General features: G+C 46.4%; 2 pseudogenes; one reads left to right on the plus strand and one right to left on the minus strand.

Annotated features, from left to right (window-relative positions):
* The first annotated feature begins 1,003 nt into the window (after window positions 1-1,003).
* On the plus strand, window positions 1,004-4,078 carry LOC119350951 (annotated as a pseudogene).
* A 3,538-nt stretch (window positions 4,079-7,616) lies between these two features.
* Window positions 7,617-10,211, minus strand: LOC119362159 (annotated as a pseudogene).
* Between the last annotated feature and the right edge of the window lie 7,673 nt (window positions 10,212-17,884).

Consider the following 17,884-nt stretch of genomic DNA (forward strand, 5'->3'; position numbering starts at 1 on the left):
AAAATGCCAATTAAGATTTGCATTCTTTTATATGTGTACTAAATTAATGAATTAGATATATTCCAAAATGTGCAAAGAAAACCAGTGTAACCCGAGAGAAAGCAAGGAAAATCGAAGAAAAACGAGAAAGAGACAAACAAAATCGAAGTAAAGTGAAGGAAAAAGAAAGAAAAGGGAAAAACAATGAGAAACATAAAAAATAACAAAAAAAACTTAAGAAAAAATAAAAGAGAAAGAAAAGAAATAAGGTAAAAATGGAGAAAGAAACGAACAAAAACCGATGAAAACCAAAGAAAAAATCAATAGAAAGCGGGTGCTTTTAGACAAACCCGGTGCTTACTCAATTGCTAGCTTCGCTACACATTGTCGAGGAGAACCGGGATCGAATCCTAGAATCTCATTTTCTTTTCTTTTAAAGGTGTCCTATTAGGGACTGGTCTGTTACTGTGGACTCTTAATACGAGAGGTCCTTCCGTCTCGCTTCATACGAGATATAGCTCTCGGCTAAAAAAATATAGGGGCGACCTCATCAAACTTTCCTGGGCTTCAAAGAAATGCTATAATTGGAGGTGCTCTGAAGCTCGAGCTTGACTCCGGTTCTCCAACGGTTTTTCCGGCTTGTTTGATCAATCTGCTTCCGGCTTGTTTGATCGATCTGCAGTGATTTGTATGAATTCATCATTGAGAAAAGGAAAAAAAATGCTTTTTTTTAGAAACTTCTAACGGAACCGATTAGAGAGTGACAGGAACTAGCAAAGCGCACACCAACTGTATGACTCCAAGTCGTCGAAAAAAAAAAACTGTTTGACTCCAAAGCTCTTCCCACTGCGTACGAACTCCCCGGTCGTTCCCGACGCCGATGCGCCGCCGCATCCGCCGCCGCTGATCTCCACCTCCCCCTACATCCAGCCATCCACCACTCCGCCTCCGCTGCTCCTCCCCAACCTGCACCTCTCCCATGTCCGGTGTCCGCCACCCGCACTGATTTACCTCTCCGTTGTCTCGCCTCCGTCTCCGCCACTCCTTCACCACACCGATGTCCAACCTCCGCCTCCTCCGCCGCAGCTCCTCCTCCATGTCCACCACCACGTAGCCGCCCTCGCGCTCCTGGTCCCCCCATTCGGCCTTTGCCGCGGCCACAGAGCGCGTGCGCGCCGGGACGCTCAGCCAAGACGATGCACACCACCTGTTCGACGAATTGCTGCGGCAGGCCACCCCGGTCCACGAGCGCTCCCTCAACGGCTTCCTCGCCGCCCTCGCGCGTGCTACGTCCTCTGCCGCTTGCATCAGAGATGGTCCCGCCCTCGCCATCGCCCTCTTCAATCGCGTGTGCCGAGAACAAGCCGGCCCGCGGGTGGCGCCTCTCACAGTCCACACCTACGGCATCCTCATGGAATGTTGTTGTCGGGCGGGTCACCCGGAACTAGGGCTTGCCATATTCAGCCGTCTTCTCAGGACGGGACTCAAGACAAACGAGATAGTCGGCAGCACCTTCCTCAAGTGCCTCTCCTACGCAAAACGGACGGATGAGGCTCTGAACGTGTTGCTTCATAGGATGCCCGAGCTCGGCTGTGTGCCTAATGCCTTCTCATACTCCATTGTTCTGAAGAGCTTATGCGACAATAGCATGAGTCAGCGGGCGCTTGACCTGCTCCAGAGGATGGCGAAAGAAGGAGGTGGCTGCTTCCTTAATGTGGTGACATATAGCACGGTCATCCATGGCTTCTTTAAGGAAGGTGAAATAGGCAAGGCATGCAGTCTGTTCCATGAAATGATGCAGCAAGGGATTGAGCCCGATGTGTGGACGTATAACTCGATTATTGATGCATTGTGCAAGGCCAGAGCAATGGACAAGGCAGAGCTAGTCCTTCGTCAGATGGTTGCTAAAGGTGCTCAACCCGATACAGTGACATATAATTGCATGATCAATGGATATGCCACATCTGGGCGGTTGAAAGAGGCTGCTAAAATGTTCAGAGAAATGAAAAGCCGGGGTCTTACACCAAATATTGTTACCTGCGGCTCGTTAATGACTTCCCTTTGCAAGCATGGAAGAAGCAAAGAAGCTAGACAAATATTTGATTCCATGACTGCCAAAGGCCACAGAGCTAATGTCGTCTCATACTCTATTTTGCTTCATGGGTATGCCAATGAAGGATGCTTTGCTGATATGATTGATCTCTTTAATTCAATGAAAAGCAACGGTATTGCAGCCGACTGCCATGTTTTCAACATATTAATTAATGGATATGCTAAACGTGGAATGATGGATGAAGCTGTGCTGATATTTACTGAAATGCGGGAAAAAGGAGTGAGTCCTGATGTAGTCACCTATACCACTGTAATAGCCGCACTTTCCAGAATGGGTAGGTTGACCGATGCTGTGGACAAATTTGATGAGATGATTGCAATGGGAGTACAGCCAAGCATACCTGTTTATCAGTCCCTGATTCAGGGTTTTTGCATCGATGGTGATTTGGTTAAAGCCAAGGAGCTGGTTTCTGAAATGATGAACAAAGGTATTCCTTGTCCTAACATTGTGTTCTTCAATTCAGTAATAAACAGTCTGTGCAAAGAAGGAAGGGTTATGGATGCACATGATATCTTTGACTTGGTTATAGACATAGGTGAGAGGCCTGATACCATTACATTTAGTTCACTGATTGACGGATATTGCTTAGTCGGCAAGATGGATAAAGCATTCGGAATGCTTAATGCCATGGAATCAGTTGGTGTTGAGCCTGATATTGTTACTTACAGTACACTGCTTGATGGCTATTTTAAAAATGGAAGGATAGACGATGGTTTGACTCTGTTCAGAGAAATGCCGCGAAAGAGAATTAAACCTGACACTGTTACATATGGCATCATACTGGATGGGTTGTTTCGTTCTGGGAGAACTGTTGCTGCATGGAAAATGTTCCATGAGATGATCGAAAGTGGAACAACAGTGACCTTTTCCATATACGCTATAATACTTGGAGGTTTTTGTAGAAATAATTGCGCAGACGAAGCTATCACCCTGTTCCACAAATTAGGTGCAATGAATGTGAAGTTCAATATTGCAATAGTCAATACCATGATCAATGCAATGTACAAGGTTGGGAGAAGAGAAGAAGCTAAGGAACTATTTGCTGGAATATTAGCCCGTGGGTTGGTGCCTAATGAATCTACTTACGGAGTAATGATAAAAAATCTTCTAAAAGATGGAGTAGTGGAAGATGCTAACAATGTGTTTTCATCAATGGACAAGAGTGGTATAGTCCCCAGCTCCCGTCTCATCAATGACATCATCAGATTGTTGTTGGAAAAAGGTGAGATCGCCAAGGCCGGATATTATTTGTCTAAAGTTGATGGGAAGAGCATATCACTTGAAGCTTCAACTACTTCATTGATGTTTTCTCTCTTCTCAAGGAAAGGCAAATATAAGGAGCACATGAAATTGCTCCCTGCCAAGTATCAATTTTTCGATGAGTTGGTTGACTAGTTGATACGTTGCATATGAGACTAATTCCTCAGAAAGCACAGTTTTATTGCTTGTGTAAAGCCCTCCTGCCTGCTTAAGATATCCAATCTTATGCATGACGCTGCACTCTCTATAGGGAAAAGGTATGTGATGTAGGAACCAAATCAGATTGACTTCGAAATACCTGTCGAAGCTAAGTCTTCTGGAAACAATTTCAGTGATTCTGAAAACCAACAACTATTTTGAAACAAGCAAATAATTTTATGAGATAGTTATATGGAAATTCCATTGCAGCATTTGTCAAAGTACACCTCTTTGCGAGCATTACAGTTCCGTAAGTGGAGAAGCTCATTCCCATTGAAATCAAAGCATTTGCATCACCTGAGGGACAACCTTTCTAACATGGATGGTTGTGCCGCTTTTTGGCTGTGGAAAACGGCAATGGTTGTTGACCCACCTGTGACTTTATAATCTATGTAAAGCAGTCCCATTCCTTTATTTGAATGTATTTTTAGCAATGCCACCCTCAGTGGTCTGGTATGTATGGAATGCTGGATTTACTTTTAATTCTCAGTGCTCATGCCGAAGTCTCCTATATTCTATGCTGCTTCAGTTGTACTGGTGGAGCTTGTTGCGTAATGGTGAGAAAAGTTTTTCCAGTATGATTTCTTTCTGCTTAACTTCATTTAAGATTCAACTATTTTTCCTCATGATTTAAGTAAAGTTATGGCCAAGAATTTACTGGTGTGAACTTTCACTTTAGTCAACGAGTTCCCAACTTTCTGTTTTTTATTTTCCTTCACGTGAGTAGTTGCTCTTTATTTTCCCTCCGCATGATTCTATTCTACGAAAACTACTAATTTAATTTGGCAAAGAGGAACTGTGGGAGCAAAACAAGTTATCCTAACATACCGACAAATGTATAAGTTATTTCATGATCACCATGAAACTGGATAACCAACACTCAACATTAATCCAGCATATAATATAGGTTCATTTATGTTTTTCATACTATTGTATTTATAGTTTAGAATTAACTATTCTTGGGGACCTCTCTTAGTTTCCTTTTCACTCGAGTCCTCATTTTCACTTTCACATCCCCCCTGCACTTTCTATTCATTTCTTTGTTTCTTTTCTTCATAAAAATTCAGATTATACTGTATATATTTCTTGCGTGCATTTTCTGGTCAGTTCAGTAAACTTTGCTGAAGCCTGCAAAACACTTAAAAAAAAACATGTGGCCGTCAACACCGAATATTGCAAAAAAAAAAAAAACTGAATAATGTAGATGTAAGTAAAGTGAAACTATGGCTACTCACTCTTGAATTTAGATAATTCAGCGCATCTTGTGAGTATCCTTCCCCCAACACTTTGTCCAGTTAGTATTTTTGCCTCAGCAGGGAAAGATTCAACCCACACAGTCTCCGACCCCCTTTTATAAGGTCCAGTTAGTATTTTTGCCTCCACATAGTGGAGCTCTTTAAAGCACTGTGCGAATGAAGTTGCATTGTTATGCATATATAAAATATTGCACAACCTGTGACTTATCTATCCCTTTGCATCTGTACTTAGTTGGCATGGACAGGAGTGCCTTGCACACCGGACTTCTCTCCATTTCATTGTCCTCCATTTTCCCATTTTTGCTCTGATTTCCCATCAGGTTTTGTCATGCAGTACTTATACCTATAGGTTTCTTTGTTATTTCTTTGTTGTCGGAGGTGCCAGCTTTGCAGAGTGAGAGCTTGCCTGCCTGTTGATGTTGATGTTAATCTTGTCAGTAGTCTGAAATGTTTTTCGCCGATGTTGATGTGAATGTTTCTGCTAATCTGAAATATTTTCCTCTCATCTTGCATTATGATTTTTATTTCCGCTAATCTGAAATATTTTACTCTGATCTTGCATAAGATGTTCGAGGTCAGGCTGTCGTAAGGATATGAGTGGGTCCATGGAGGGTCCTTTTTGTGGGCAGTTATGCTAAGGTATCATCTGAATAATGCTTTCCTGTCTATTTTTTCTTAATCTATGTAGCTATTTGAAATTGTAGTCATAGTCATGTTCGATTCCTGACAAGTGTCTTTTCGTAGTAATGTTGAGTGTAGACACAAAGAGACAATATAAGTCGTTGGATTGTTATACCCTCTACTTTCTTACTCTGCTGCTCTGTAAGATGAGCAGACTGAGGTTCATAAATTACCATGCCTGGGAGTATCCCGTCCCACTACTTTTTTCTACTCCCTAAAACGTCTTATATTAGTTTACAGAGGTAGTATTTGGCAGTCTTTCCTTTCATTGAAGCATCAAAACTAAACCAACTTTGCCATACTAGAGCCATATCCGCCAAATTAGTTCTAGGTCGTCTTGTGTATCATACAGATACAGTTATGCTTTTCTCTATCCACTAGGCCTACAGGTGTTCTAGGTCGTCTTGTGGCATGATCACGTGTGGTTTTGAGCACTTGTAGTATTCGATTATGCTAAATCCTTGTGTTGATTTCTTGCAAAGAAAGAGTAATACCCTTTGGAGATATAAGGTTTTTTAGCCCAACTGTGGTACGAGTCTATAGCACACAATGCACACGTGCTCATCGATATGGGACTAAAACACACACGATCCAGAGACAGCGCAGGTGATCAGACATCTCATCCCAAAGGTTGACCCAGAAACCATTCCTCTTTCCGCTGCAATTTACACCCGTCTGAATTATTCCTGCAGCAGATGACCATCGCCTGGACCAAAGGCCCCAAAGACACAAAGGCTCCTATTTACAGAGTAAAGCGCACACACCGTTGCAATGAGCCTTTTCCCTTGCAGGGGAGAAAGTTCTGCCTTGATGGACGAAACAAGCAGAGCATATATTCCTCCGGTCTACTTCAGTCCATCTCTATGCTTTCCATATAATAACATCATTTTGGATGCAGTACCTATGCTCTGTGTGGTGTGTGCCCAATCTTTCATTTGTTAATAAACGGATGTTAATTAGGTTTGTTATGTGGGGTTATATAAATGCATCTGTCACTGGAATTTTAAGTACTACCAGGTGTACCTTAACGCGGAGTATGTTGCGGTAGTGTGGAGTATATAAGACCAGCTATGTAGTGGATATGTACTACTCTTTAGTTAGGTATCATACATCTTTACCTAATAATAAAGCAAATTGAGTTTCTTTCGTCCGTCATGGCATTTTTCAAAAAAGTCCTTCTATTTTAAAGAATTCAACCCGCAGTCTTTTTTAAGTTAAAATGAGTCATTATTTTCGTGTTTTACACAAAAGTCCCTGTCGTTTCCTGAAATCAACCCGCCGTCCGGATTTAAGTCACACCCGAACCGTTATTTTACATTTTTCGATCCCCCCCTGATGTTTTAGGTAATTCATCCGTGGATCATATTTAAATCAAACAAATACTTTTTAAAATCATCCATATCTTCTAAACCGTAACTCCGACTTGAACATGTTATATATGAAATTTGATTAGAAAAAATGTAGAATATGAATATGAGATTATTTTTACCTGTTAAGTATTTTTAAATATTATTTTGAAATATATTTGAGTCAAACCAAATGATTTTTTAAATTATCTGTATCTTTTAAACCATAACTTTGATTTTAACATATTATATATGAAATTTTGTTAGAAAAATGTGTGGAATCTAAATATGATGTTAACTTTACCTGTTAAATATTTTTAAAATATTGTTATGGAAGCAAACTTATAATTTATAGCGCAAGATTCTTTTTTTTATACTGGCGGCGATCCGGATTGCAAATAAACACCCCACTATGACCATATACGGAAAAGAAAACATCGATAACTACACATGCATACCTCTGAAAAATGTCGCAGGGGAAAATAACAGATTTCTCATCGCGAGAGTGAGAGAAAGCGAGCGAGGGAAAGAGAGAGAGAGACGCCTTAGGATTAACCATATTCAACACACGTTTTTTGTTGTTTTGTGTGAACGCCGAGGCCATCGTCGGCGAGAGTGAGAAGGAGGATAAGGGGCAACACAAATATGATGCCTCGCAGAAATAAAGGAGATGGACCTATTGTGGTTTTGAGTGATGGTTGTTGAGTTAAGAGCGTGTGTTATGTTTTCTCTCCCATTGCAACGCATGGGCTCTTTTGCTAGTATACAAAAAAGTAAATTATGTACTCGTTTATATGTGCAAATACAAATCCATATTTGAGAATTGAGATATATGCTACCACATATTAGTGTACGAGGCATGAATGTATCTACACCCCGGTTGTACGATGTAGTTTTACTTTGTCACTAAAATTTATTTTTTATCTTTATATTTACAAAGTAGATTTGTTTACATAGAACTGGGAAAAGGAGTATATTGTCAAAACAGGTCTTTCAACAAACATATGTACTACCTCTGTACGAAAATATAAGACGTTTTATGTATTACCTCTGTACCAAAATATAAGACGTTTTTAGGCTAAACTAGACTACAAAAACGTCTTGTATATTGATACGGAGGGAGTATTTTACTGGGTTTGTCTCAACTATTGCTTCTAAAATTTGAAGTGATTTCTGTATTGGAGCCAACGAGTAACTTGACAATCAATATATGCAACTGACCTTGCATTGCATGATTACTAGGAACCAAAAAGAAGTGTCTGGTTTAATGACACTGACTAACCCATTAGCTTACCACCAATTACAAGACCACATCAACTGAAACAACATGGCAGATTGGAGAGAAAGGAGTAAACACCTAAGGACAAAATAGTTTTTCCAAGACAGGCTTCAAGAAACCAGGGGCACCCCCTGACTCCATTTGAGACACCAGAGGCTTCCTTCCTTCCATGCACACATATCCTTCCATGTAAGCACCACTTGGAAGTTGCTCAGAATTAGAATGCTATCATCATCAACAGGACAGCCGCATATGCTGGCCGTTGCTTGTGTCCATGTCCACCAACCCTATCAAGCACAAGAACAAGCACAAACACAAGGAGACACATCAGCAGGTGACCAAAAGGGAGCAGAGCCAACATGAAGACAGGTCACTCAGAATTTGTTCTTCTCGTTTATGATCACAGGTCACTTGGCACTGATCTCCCCCTTTACGGTTTCATAGTTTTGTATTTTATGGCTACCAGAACAAGCAAGTTGTGTGTATCGAGGGTCCACGTGTCGGTCCAGTGGCATGTCCTTATAATGTATATCTCTGTTTCGAATTATGAGAAGTTTTGGATATTTAAATATGGACCACATACGGACTGAAACGAGTGAACAACACACTAAAACGCGTCTATGCACATCCGATTCAGAAAAAGATGGAACATCTTATATACTTCCAAATTACCATGGTTATGATGTCTTACTGTACAGAAACAGAGTTTTGGATCAGGTAATGGCATGCTCCTTTATGCCATGATATTACCTTGGGGCTGTCAATCAAAAGGCATCACCAAGCATGCATGGTGCAACCTTTTTTAACTTGCCTACACTTTTACCGTGAAAACTTTGCAAACTAATCCAAAATGGAGCTTTTTCAGTTCAGAAAGGAATCGATGCAAAGCGCGGACAAAGCTTATACTACTGCTAATTAACAGCTCTCACCACGTTCGCCTTTGCCGATGATGCCGAGATGCTGTAGTAGCCGTTGTTCTGTGGTCCGCCGCCCCTGCCGCTGCCGGTAATGCTTCCGGTGCCGCCCGCGCCGGATGAGGTGGTGGCGTTGTCCTTGGGCAGGCGGTAGGCGAGCTCGTACACCGGCGTGCCGTGGGGGCTTGAAGAGGCCGTAGTTGCGCTCCGAGGAGGGGCCGGGCTTCATGTTCTCGTTGAAGAGCGTGAACATGTAGACGCGCAGCGCCCCGTCCGGCCGCAGCGGCGTGCCCTTGCCCTCGCCCACCAGCCGCATCACGTTGCCGTTGTACCTCGCGGCGTCGCACCCGTCTCGTTGCCGTCGCCGGCCGACGGCCACCCGGTCTCCGACACGCGCACCTCCACCGCGCGCGCCGCCGCGCCATGGTTGGCCGCCGCGATCGCGTGGTACACGGCGTCCACCTGGGCCACCAGCATGTTGGGGTAGCGCAGCCCGGAGGACGGGTCAGGGACGCCGTCGTGGCCGGGCTCGAGCAGGGCGTACTCGAGCTCCACGCCGGCGGGGTCCTCGGCGTACGCGAAGTAGGGGTAGGCGTTCACGAGGAACGGCGAGCCGGTGCGCGCGTGGAAGTCGAGGATCGGGCAGAGCACCGGGAGGAGGTCCTTGCGGAAGTATGCCGACGAGGGCCGGTAGGACGTGGCGAGCACGCCGAGGTTGTGCGCGGTGGTGACCGCGACCTGCTTGTCGAGGCCGAGCTGCGCGAGCGCGTCGTGGATGCACTGCATGGCCGGGAGCAGCGACGGCGTGAGCGCGGAGCTGTTGGCGCCCGTGAGCACCTCGTTGCCGACGGTGAGGACGGCGATCTTGGTGGCCGGGAGCGCCGGCTGGATGACGGAGCGGACCCAGGCGGAGGCGCCGGAGGGGGTGGGGACGGCGGCGAGGCACTCGTCGGGGACGCCGACGATGAGCTCGACGCCCGTGTTGGCGAAGGAGCGGAGGGTGGCCGGGTCGGCGTCGTAGAGGCGGACGCGGCCGACGCCCAGGCCGGCGAGGAGCTGCAGGGCGGAGGTCGTCGGTGGGAGGTTGTTCCCCACCCGGCCGTAGTTGATGCCCAGCAGCGCCGACGGCGTCGCCTCGGGCGCGGCCGGCAGAAGGAGCACGAGCAGGAGGAGAAGGAGCGGCATTGTCTTGTCACAGCTTGATGGCTTGGAGTGGGCTCACCTGGGCAAGTGCTCTGTCCTACCGTTGTGCAAACCAGATGATTTCTTTCCTAGAGAAATCAGCTGCCTAGGCCAGCCCTCCGATCTGGCACTGGTGCCCGTTCGATCGCAGCAAACTCAGTCCATCGTCTTTTCCCCCTCTGGTCTTTCATCCACCTCGCGCATCATTGACCATCTACGTAGTGGCATCTGTGCCGGCGAAATCAAAACTATGTTCAAATTTGTCACTTCATGGTCCATGTGTTTGCAAAAAGTACTTGAGAAAGCCAAATGTCGTTGACACCACCAAACTTTTGGCATTTGAAGAAGTATAAGAGGATTTCTCAGTATGCTTGATTCCATCGATTGCATGCACTAGATATCGCAGAAGTGTTGGTAGCAGGTGGTTGGTAGGTTTGCAAGGGCAATACCAAGGTCATAACGGAGAGACCACAATCATGCTAGAAGCAGTGGCATCACAAGACCCGTGGATTTGTAACTCTTTCTTTGGCATGCCAGGGTCTCACAATAATATTATGTGCTTCAACAATCTTCGTTATCTGCAAAACTTTGTCATGTGTAGCCTTCAAAGTGCAACTATACCACTAATGGGCACAACTACCGATAGTGTCTATCCTCATTAGCCGATGACTGACTATCTCCGAGCCAAAAGGCAACATGAAAAGTCTCTTTGTCCAAATGCATGAAGGTTCTAGGAAGGCTGTGGAAAGGGCATTTCGAGTGCTCAAATCTCCTCAGGCTATTGTTCGTGGACCTGCAAATATGTGGGATCTCTATACACTGTGGAAGGTGATAATTTGTTGTGTGGTCATGAAAAATATAATTGTGAAGGATGAGGATGATGGTGTCCGTAATGTTGATTTTAAAAACCATGGCCCACATGTCCACCTCCTAGAACAAGAGGCAAACTAGGTTGCACATTTTCTTGAGATTGCATCGGTAACTTCCAGATTGAGAAGTGCATCAACAACACCTAAATGATCTTGTGGAGCATTTGTAGATACAACATGGAAACCAATAGATTGGTTGTATCCTTTGATTTTTTTTTCTTTTTTTTCTTATGTTTGAACTATGTCCTCTAAATAGTATTTATGTTTTAAGAATGTATGGATTTCTAATTGTGTACTGTGTATTTACACGTTTAAACTATATCTTTCAAGTGTTCAAGTTGGTTGAAGAAAAAATGGGCAAAAATGCAGACCATGCAAATGGGGGAGGCTGAATAGGGGATGCCATTGGGCGTTGGTTTTTCATGGACAAATGAGCCATGCCCGCTGACATGAAATATGGGATCTCATTTGATGTTAAACTTATCTAAATTTGACCAAGTTTACTAAGAAACATAATGATTACATCTACAATATCAAATCTGGTATCATTAGATAAATCATTAAGTGAGATTTCATATTTTATTGGTGTTATAGATGTTGATATATTTCTTAATGAATTGGGCAAACAGAGAAAAATTTAACTTCAAAAAAAGTTGATACACCTTATATTTACTAAAAGAGGGGGGGGGGTGCTAGGGCTTAGATGGTTTAAAATACATGGAATATCTAAATGGGCATGTTCCCTCATTAGTCTTTTCCACTCCTTGTCGCGGGAATGAATCTGACAGTAAGGGAGGGGTAGGATGGAGGAGCATTGTCTAGCTACATCACAAGTGTGACAGAAGAGATTTACGAGTGCAGGACCCTCTCAGAAGAGTTAAGGACCTACGTCTCGAGCTGCTAGAGCTGTTTTCTTATGTCTGGATAATTATCAACGATTGCGAATCCCTAAACAAGTGCTACGGGGTGGCTTATATAGAGTGAACCCTTGAGCTAGCCCTTTACGTGGAGGAATTGATTATTATGTTGATTACAAGCGTTACTACAAGTAACTGAAGGTCTAATGGCTAATAACGCTAGGCATCGTGCTCTTCGACCGCTTCAGGTCCTGCGTGGTCTCTTCGTCTCCCTTAGCCGAGTGCAGGTGGGGTAGTCGAGTGACTGCGATGCGACCGACTGGAATAAGGCTTGGTGAGCACCTGAGTGCACCCGTAGCCCAGGAGCCTTCTTGTCTGTTGATATGGGGCCCTAGATTTAGTCCAGGATGTCTGCTCCTTGACCCTACTCGTAGTAGGTGACTCCATCACTCCTTACCTTCAATTGTGATTTTTTTCCGCATTAATTGCTAAATCTAGAAAGTCAAGATAACTTATTTCTTAAAATTGATGAATCTTTGTTATGTCTTAGATAGCTTATCAGGTGGGGCTTGGTTAAAAATGGATGAATCAATAGTAATTCATCCTTTTTTTGCGATGTAATCGGTAATCCATCTTAACCATTAGGTTTTTAAAGGATCTTAACAATTAGGTTCATCCCTGTGAAGGCTGTAAAATAAGACTTTTTTATTAGAGAATCCAAAAGAAAGCTTTAAGAAGAATGAGAGAACAACCTTCGAGGAAGAAGTCCATTTTTCATCCTAGTTGTTTTCTTAACAAAAGAAAAAACTTTGTGAACCGTTCAAACACCGGTGTCGAGTAGTGTGATTGTATTAGAAAACATAGGTTAGAGTAGGAAATATTTTGGTTTGCCTTGTACTTCAAATAGATTATGTATTCTTATATATATGCCCACGAGACTCAAGCAATATAACAACTATTTCACTAATCTTTCTCTCCCTTCTAACATGGTATCTATCGCAAGTCGATCCTAAACCCTAGCCGTCGCCGCTTCCGCACCCGTGCACCGCCCCCGACGCGGTCGGCCTCCATGACCGCTGCCGGGGGCCGCGCCGCCCGTACCTAGAGTTCGTCCGCCGGTCGTGTTGACCGGCTGCTCTTTTCTCGGTTTTCTCTATCCCGCCAGTCATCTTGATCGCGCGGTTTCTTTTTAGTTTTTCGGTGATCGGTTTGCGTCGGTCACCGCCGTCGTCGACCTTGAGAGCCTCTCCTCCGACCTTGGCGCGACCAGCCGGCCTCTCCTCCGACCCGGCGGCCACGCGCGTCGAGGCGGCCCGCCAAGGCCAGCCGCCGTCCACGCGTCGGTCCGCCCGTCGCCCTGCGTCGGCCGTCACCGCCCTGCTCCAACTGGGACACCTGCGTCGCCCCGACCCGGCGGCCTCGTGCCATGCGATGGCCAATCATAGTCGTCGCTCGCGCGCCGGCCCGCCCATCGATCCACATCACCCACCTCCGCCGCGTCTGCACGGCGGCCCGGCGGTCTACCTCGTCGGCCTCGTTCTCGGCTGCGTTGGGACGGCTGCGTCGGCTGCCTCAACTCGGGCGCCGCTGCTCCGTTAGTCGCTCGGGCCTCGCTGCCCGGGTGCCGGCGTTGCTTTGGCAGACCGGGTGCTGGTGCTGACAAGCTCGTCCACACGACGTCCCATGTCGTCCGTCATCGCCGGCTTCATCTCAGACTCCGCTGTAACCACGCCTCCACTGAGCGGCGTCCCCGACCTCGCGCGCGATTGGCTTGATCACCCGCTCGCCGCCGCCATCCGCCTCATCTACGCCGCACAACCGACTTGGCACGTCGGTTACGCGCGCCTCCGCAGGTCTCGTGAAGATCGTCCCCGAGTTCAGCATGCCTCTCCATCGATTGAGCATCGAGCTGCCGCTGCATCTCCCCGTCGGGCCGCAGCGTTGCCGCCCCGTGGTTCTCCTCGCAGCTGCATCGATTCGTGTGTCGCCGCTGCGTCGCCCCTTCAGGCCGTAATGTCACGATACGCGGTCCCCGTCGCCGCTCCAAGGCCGTCCCCGCGGTTGCACCAACTCGTGAACCGCTGTTGTGTCGTCCCTTCGGACCGCAGCGTCGCGGTCCGTGGTCCCCGCCGCCGCCCAGAGGTCTTCCCGCCGTCGCCCCGACCCATCTGCCGCCGCCGCGTCGCCCCTTCGGGCCGTAGTGCCGCGGCCCGCGGTCCACTCCACCGTCACCGCGCGTCGACCTCCCGTGGTATGCGTCGCGCCGTCTTCCTTGGCGCGGGAACGCCACCGTCCGCGCCGGTCTTCGTCATGCTGTCATGGTTCTTCGCCTACTTCGAGCACCGCCGCCGCACTCCTAACCTAGCCGCCGCCGCTCTTCTTTGGCCGCCGCCGCCGCTACCTTCATAGCCGCCGCCGCCCGTCCACCCCCTTCGTCTTCGTCCAAGCACCAGCCCGTCGCCAGCGTCGCCATCATCTACCCCGACCACTTCTTCTACTCCGACCACCGTGGGTGACATCGGCCCCGCGCCGATGGATGTCGCAGTCGCCGTCGAGTTCTTCTCTGCTGGCCCCTTCGACTTCTTCGACGTGGCGTACAGCTCGTGCAGGTCCCTCGTCTACGCATGCCCGGTGCTAGCAACACCGTGTTGAAAATATGCCCTAGAGGCAATAATAAATTGGTTATTATTATATTTCCTTGTACATGATAATTGTTTATTATCCATGCTAGAATTGTATTGATAGGAAACTCAGATACATGTGTGGATACATAGACAACACCATGTCCCTAGTAAGCCTCTAGTTGACTAGCTCGTTGATCAATAGATGGTTACAGTTTCCTGACCATGGACATTGGATGTCGTTGATAACAGGATCACATCATTAGGAGAATGATGTGATGGACAAGACCCAATCCTAAGCCTAGCACAAGATCGTGTAGTTCGTTTGCTAAAGCTTTTCTAATGTCAAGTATCATTTCCTTAGACCATGAGATTGTGCAACTCCCGGATACCGTAGGAGTGCTTTGGGTGTGCCAAATGTCACAATGTAACTGGGTGGCTATAAAGGTTCGCTACAGGTATCTCCAAAAGTGTCTGTTGGGTTGGCACAAATCGAGACTGGGATTTGTCACTCCGTGTAACGGAGAGGTATCTCTGGGCCCACTCGGTAGGACATCATCATAATGTGCACAATGTGACCAAGGAGTTGATCACGGGATGATGTGTTACGGAACGAGTAAAGAGACTTGTCGGTAACGAGATTGAACAAGGTATCGGGATACCGACGATCGAATCTCGGGCAAGTACAATACCGCTGGACAAAGGGAATTGAATACGGGATTGATTGAATCCTCGACATCGTGGTTCATCCGATGAGATCATCGTGGAACATGTGGGAGCCAACATGGGTATCCAGATCCCGCTGTTGGTTATTGGCCGGAGAGTTGTCTCGGTCATGTCTGCATGGTTCCCGAACCTGTAGGGTCTACACACTTAAGGTTCGATGACGCTAGGGTTATTAAGAAGACTTGTATGTGATTACCGAATGTTGTTCGGTGTCCCGGATGAGATCCCGGACATCATGAGGAGTTCCGAAATGGTCCAGAGGTAAAGATTTATATATGGAAAGTTGTTGTTCGGGTTCCGGAAAAAGTTCGGTTTTTTCCGGTATTGTACCGGGAAGCTTCCGGAGGATTCCGGAGGGGTCCGGAGGTCCAGAAAATGTTCCACCACGTCCAATACAGCAGCATGGGCTGTAGGGGGCGCCCTAACCTTAATGGGCCAAGGGCACCAGCCCCCCAAGGCCCATGCGCATGGGAGAGGGGAAACCCTAAAGGGGAGGGCCTCCACTTGACTTGGGAGGCACTCCTCCCCCCTTGGCTGCCGCCCCCAATCCTAGATGAGATCTAGGGGGGCGGCCCCCTCTCTCCCCACCTATAAATAGTGGAGGGGTGGGAGGGCGGCCACACCCTTGAACCTGGCGTAGCCCCTCCCCTCCAATACCTCTCCTCCTCCGCGTGAGCTTGGCGAAGCCCTGCCGGAGAACTGCCACTCCATCACCACCACGCCGTCATGCTGCTGTTGGACTCTCTTCCTCAACCTCTCCCTCCTCCTTGCTGGATCAAGGCATGGGAGACGTCTCCGTTCCGTACGTGTGTTGAACGTGGAGGTGCCGTCCGTTCGGCGCTAGGATCATCGGTGATTTGGATCACGACGAGTACGACTCCATCAACCCCGTTCACTTGAACGCTTCCGCTTATCGATCTACAAGGGTATGTAGATGCAGTCCCCTTCCCCTCATTGCTAGATTACTCCATAGATTGATCTTGGTGATGCGTAGAAAATTTTAAATTTCTGCTACGATCCCCAACAGTGGCATCATGAGCTAGGTCTATGCGTAGTTTCTATGCACGAGTAGAACACAAAGCAGTTGTGGGCGTGGATATTGTCAATTTGCTTGCCGTTACTAGTCTTATCTTGATTTGGCGGCATCGTGGGATGAAGCGGGCCGGACCGACCTTACACGTGCGCTTACGTGAGACTGGTTCCACCGATTGACATGCACTAGTTGCATAAGGTGGCTGGCGGGTGTCTGTCTCTCCCACTTTAGTCGGATCAGATTCGATGAAAAGGGTCCTTATGAAGGGTAAATAGAAATTGGCATATCACGTTGTGGTTTTGGTGTAGGTAAGAAACGTTCTTGCTAGAAACCTATAGCGGCCACGTAAAAACTTGCAACAACAATTAGAGGACGTCTAACTTGTTTTTGCAGCATGTGACGTGTGATGTGTTATGGCCAAAAGGATGTGATGAATGATATATGTGATGTATGAGATTGATCATGTTCTTGTAATAGGAATCACGACTTGCATGTCGATGAGTATGACAACCGGCAGGAGCCATAGGGAGTTGTCTTAATTTATTTATGACCTGCGTGTCAACATAAACATCATGTAATTACTTTACTTTATTGCTAAAGCGTTAGCCATAGTAGTAGAAGTAATAGATGACGAGACAACTTCAAGAAGACACGATGATGGAGATCATGATGATGGAGATCATGGTGTCATGCCGGTGACAACGATGATCATGGAGCCCCAAAGATGGAGATCATAAGGAGCAAAATGATATTGGCCATATCATGTCACTATTTGATTGCATGTGATGTTTATCATGTTTTACATCTTATTTGCTTAGAATAACGGTAGCTTGAATAAGATGATCCCTCACTAAAATTTCAAGAAAAGTGTTCTCCCTAACTGTGCACCGTTGCGAAGGTTCGTTGTTTCGAAGCACCACGTGATGATCGAGTGTGATAGATTCTAACATTCGAATACAACGGGTGTTGACGAGCCTAGCATGTACAGACATGGCCTCGGAACACGGAAGACCGAAAGGTCGAACATGAGTCGTATAGAAGATACGATCAACATGAGATGTTCACCGTTGATGACTAGTCCGTCTCACGTGATGATTGGACACGGCCTAGTCGATTCGGATCATGTTTCACTTAGATGACTAGAGGGATGTCTATCTGAGTGGGAGTTCATTAAATAATTTTATTAGATGAACTTAATTATCATGAACATAGTCTAAATTGTCTTTGCAAATATGTTGTAGATAAATAGCTCACGTTGTAGCTCCCTGTTTCAATACATTCCTAGAGAAAGATTAAGTTGAAAGATATTGTAAGCAATGATGCGGTCTAGGTCCATAGTCCGAGGAGTGTCCTCACTGCTACACATAAGGCTTACGTCTTTGATGCACTGCTCGATGTGCAAACCCCTACAACGTCGTCTGTGGATGTTGTGAACACCTGACAGACACATCCTGATGACTACTTGATAGTTTAGTGCACCATACTTTACGGCTTAGAATCGGGATTCCAATGACGTTTTGAACGCCATAGAACATATGAGATGTTCCAAGAGCTGAAATTGGGATTTCAG

This window comes from Triticum dicoccoides, chromosome 1A (genome assembly GCF_002162155.2).
Source record: "Triticum dicoccoides isolate Atlit2015 ecotype Zavitan chromosome 1A, WEW_v2.0, whole genome shotgun sequence".
In the NCBI taxonomy this organism is placed as follows: domain Eukaryota; kingdom Viridiplantae; phylum Streptophyta; class Magnoliopsida; order Poales; family Poaceae; genus Triticum; species Triticum dicoccoides.